This window comes from Armigeres subalbatus, chromosome 1 (assembly GCF_024139115.2).
Source record: "Armigeres subalbatus isolate Guangzhou_Male chromosome 1, GZ_Asu_2, whole genome shotgun sequence".
Taxonomy (NCBI): Eukaryota; Metazoa; Arthropoda; class Insecta; order Diptera; family Culicidae; genus Armigeres; species Armigeres subalbatus.
Window position 1 is genome coordinate 198,892,230 of NC_085139.1, and position 4,315 is coordinate 198,896,544.

The following is a 4,315-nucleotide window of genomic DNA, read 5'->3' on the forward strand; positions in this document are numbered from 1 at the left end:
CTTGGCAGATATCTAAAGATTATAGTTTTGTCTAGCGTTCTGAAGTGAAAATGTGGCAAAATATGCAAAACTAGCTTATGTACAAGCGAAAGAGAGCGTGAACAAAGAGAGCCTCTCTTTTGCACATACGACCTATTCTCAAAGCAATCTAGATATAATGCTTGTAGAATAGATTTAATGTATCTGAGAACAATAAAACTGAATTATAAGTGACCTTTTTGAACGTTTTTGTTATCAGACCTCCAGACTGTCGGTGAGGGCTCGGACGTCACCCCTGACTACGGTATCCAACAATTTTTGCCTTTCTCGTACAACAAAGTTGTACCAGAAAGGCTTTCATTTCACTCCCAAAACGTACTTTTTATAGAGCGCTTGTAGACCCATAGTATTATATACCATTCGATTCAGCTCGACAAACTGAGCAAATGTCTGTCTGTCCGTGTGTGTGTCCGTGTGTGTGTGTGTGTGCGTATGTGTGTGCACATTGAAACATTAGCCAATTTTTCTAGTACTAAACCTGAATCGATTTAGCTACAACAAGTTGCATTCGATGGGGAATGTTTTCTTCTTGTTCACTATTGAGTTTCATAATGATGGCACTTCTCAAAAAATAGTAAATATTCAAAGAGTTATGAGACATCATTATTTCGTAACAAATAAGCTATCGATTTTCTACACGCTCGTCCGGCTGATCTCAATTTTGGGTCGATTTAACTCAAATTCATAATTTCTTTTGAGACGTCAAACGCTGAGTAACTGAGATTTATGAATTTGAGTAAATGTCACTCAAAATAATATAAAAAGGCTAAAATATGAAAATGAGTTCACCGAGAAAATGTTAGAAAAATGGCGAAGTCCAAACCTCAATCTAAACATTTTAAAATCTTTAGTGGAAAAAATATAGTAATTAAAAATACGTGAGTTTCTCGGTAAGTTTAACCAACATTTGTCAGCAACTTGTATGTTTTTTACATTTTCCGTTATCACTTTCTGCAATTACTCATATAGGCTTCTTCTCTTCAATGGCTCTACATTCCATCTGGAACTTGGCCTGCATTTCAACTTGTGTTCTATTACCATTTCCACAGTTAATTATTGGAATCATGTGTATGCTCGCCAATTGCATAAGATACATGTTGTGTGGCAAGGACAATAGATACACTGAACCCGAGAATGTTTCCCATCCCATCCTACAGGCCCATAGGCCAGATATCTGAAATCAAACTCACCATCTCCGTATCGGCAATCCTGTCTTTGCTCGCAACGCTAATAGTTAAGACAAGGCGTGATCTTATGGCAAAGATGGCAAGAAGGGGCCATTTCTGCTTATAGGGTAAGTTTCTGAACGCTTTTATATTCATGAATGAAGTTAAAATAATAACTATTTTTTATTTGAATTTGTAGAGTTACTTTGGAACTTTCCGGTTAACGAATTTTGAAGAAAGTTAATGACTGGACGACTTAATCCAATGTTACTGGAAGACCACGGACAAGACCGGTGAAGATTTGCCAGATGCTCGGCGCAAAACGATGCAGAATTGAAACCTGAAATATCCCCCCGAGAGCTAGATGTAAATTAAATATGGCCAATTCGAAAATTCTGAGGACTCCCTTCATGCCGACCTTCATTCAACATTATTATAATTATATAAGCTCAATCTATGTATGCATTCCGAGATAAACGTTAATAAAATATTTATACTTTGCTTTGAAAAAAAAAAAACGAAAGTATTGAAGAAGCTCAAGTTTGACAAACTCAATTTCATAAATATTCGATTTTATGAAACTGAGTAGATATAACTCAAAATTAAATATCTGACACCATGACTCAAAATTGAGTTCAAGGCCATGAACTCAATTTTGTCTTGAGCCAGTTTTTCCGATTTTGAGTTAAACTGACCCAAATTTGAGTTGAGCCAAACGAGCGTGTAGGTTATGTTCTCCCAAGACACAATTTATTCGAAACCGGCACACTGACAGCATAGAATACACAGCTTACACGGAAGAAAAAACTTCACAAAGAAACATAGAAACCCATTAATGAGTTAAAAAGTACCTATTTTAAGATATCATGTATACACTGAAAATTCTCGTTTATTTTTTCAAAATGACCTAAGAAACATATTTTCATGAATGAATTTTAATATTGCGATCAACAGACCAATATGATAGCTTTTGATTGCAGTACACAAATTAATTCATGAATAAAAGGTGACATATGTTCTTTTTAAAAGTTAAGCGTCATTTCTGCCATTTCTTTCCCCTATGGGCCGATGTGAGAAGTGAGAAGTGAAAAGTGAGACGTGAAAAGTGCGAAGTGAGGAGTGAAAAGTAAGAAGTAAGAAATGAAAAATGAGAAATGAAAAATCACCAGATGATCCGAAATGAAAACAAAAATGTTTTTCCAAATTTAATCTAGACTATCCTTTGAAAAGAGCTGAAATTTTTTTGCTAATATTTTCAAATGGATATAATAGAAAAACGACGCATCCCACAAAAAAGTTTTGTATGGGTGACCATCGCAAAATCAGTCAAACTTTCTAGTGAAAATATCGGAAACAACCCGGATAAAAAATATCATTAAAATATCATAAATTTTATTGTTACAACACCATTTAAAACATAATTTTTACCATTGAATATAATGGAATTTTGACAATAAAATCACATGAGAAATAATGGTTTTCCACGATAAAATGAATGGTAAATGGGACTTTTACAATTAAAAGGGGGTTGTTATGTATCTTTACAATAAAAAATCGAAAATTTTCCATACAAAATTCGGAGCAAAACAATTGATTTTACGGTTCTTCAATGGGATGATTTCGAGCGACAAAACAATAGAAAACATTGTGTTTTAAATGTTTTCAATTACTGTTTCTATTGTTTTACAATAGAAATACAACAGGATTTAGAATACATTATACTCCAATATTACAATAAAAATACAATACAATTAATTGTTTTACATATCATTTTATTTTCCTCCGGTTGTTTAGCATATCTTTAGACGAATCCAGCGCACTACTTCCAAAGTTAAGTGGATTGCCTGTATCTGGAGAAAAATCCAACATCGGTTTGAAAAGTGTACTAACTTTGTTCCGAATAGATATAAACCTGTGAAAAATGTAAATTATAAAAGAATGTCAGTTTTATTAGAAAAAATACGTCGAGAAGAAAAGAAAAAAATACCTGCGTCAGTTCTTATTATATCCCGTTGGTGAGATTGGCCAATGGTAGCCACTGAACGATCTTCAATCAGGGACCAGTAAGCAGCAGTATTTTATTTATCATAAGCTTCATTTCTGTAAAGGAACAAGGATACATGTTACCAGGCATGTTATCAGGTACTACGATGATAAAATTTTCATTTATTTTTTGTTCGGGATGAACCACTGCGTTCATTATGTACATTGAACTTTTGTAGTATAAGATTACGATTACCGGTGGTGAGTATAAGCCGTTTGTCAGCGCAGTATCATTACTTGACACTTTACCGGTCGCTACTAAATGCGCTGCTAAAACAGTAGCGCAGCTGACAGGTGACCAAATTGACCAAATAACAGCGCTACTATTTGATGAACTATCAAACGTCGAACGTCACCGATACGGAATGCAGCCACCGAAATGATAACCGAAAATACCGAAAATAGTGACCGATGCGAAAAAGAGTGACTAATCTAAAATGACAGTACAGTGAGAGTGATCAAAATACTTGCGCCCAGTAATGATGCTCTAACGCGCTTCAACACTTTAGATACTCACCACGGTACAGAAGCCATAGTGATCTACCGCTTTCCCAGCAGCAGAAACTGCAATGAAAAAAACACTTTCTGCACCATACAGTTTCATTATTTTCATCTCTTCACTAATTATAAACAAAACTGTACACGGTCAAATGAATCCAGCCATTCTCCGAGTAAAATTATAAGCAAAAGTTTTTGTTCCCTTTCATTTTTTGAAATCAAATTTTTATTGCAAAACATTTCTAGACCAGCAGCAAGACCTGCAATATGAAAATATATACTTGAGAACCGGTATAACATTTTTATTTATTTAACAAACAAAGCTATTGTAATTTTATTGTTTTCAATTGTTATTTCATCAATATAATAAATCCATGAAATATTCCAAAATTATATTAATTCAATAACATTAGACGGATTTCCAGATCATCCAAACCGAATACTTTTAAAAACTGTTTAGTTTTTGGATGAGCAATACTAAACATAAGCGAACAATAAAAATATAATAGAATATATCGGAAACATTTAAATATATTGTGATTTTAATGTACGTACAATAAAGATCTTTT

General features: G+C 33.8%; 1 long non-coding RNA gene across 1 annotated transcript; it reads right to left on the reverse strand.

Moving 5' to 3' along the window:
• Positions 1 to 2,993: 2,993 nt before the first annotated feature.
• On the reverse strand, positions 2,994 to 3,887 carry LOC134209734 (uncharacterized). The gene is made up of 3 exons (XR_009978776.1): positions 3,766 to 3,887; positions 3,193 to 3,305; positions 2,994 to 3,117 (listed from the first exon to the last, which is right to left on the reverse strand). It is a non-coding gene; the product is annotated as an uncharacterized LOC134209734 (long non-coding RNA).
• Between the last annotated feature and the right edge of the window lie 428 nt (positions 3,888 to 4,315).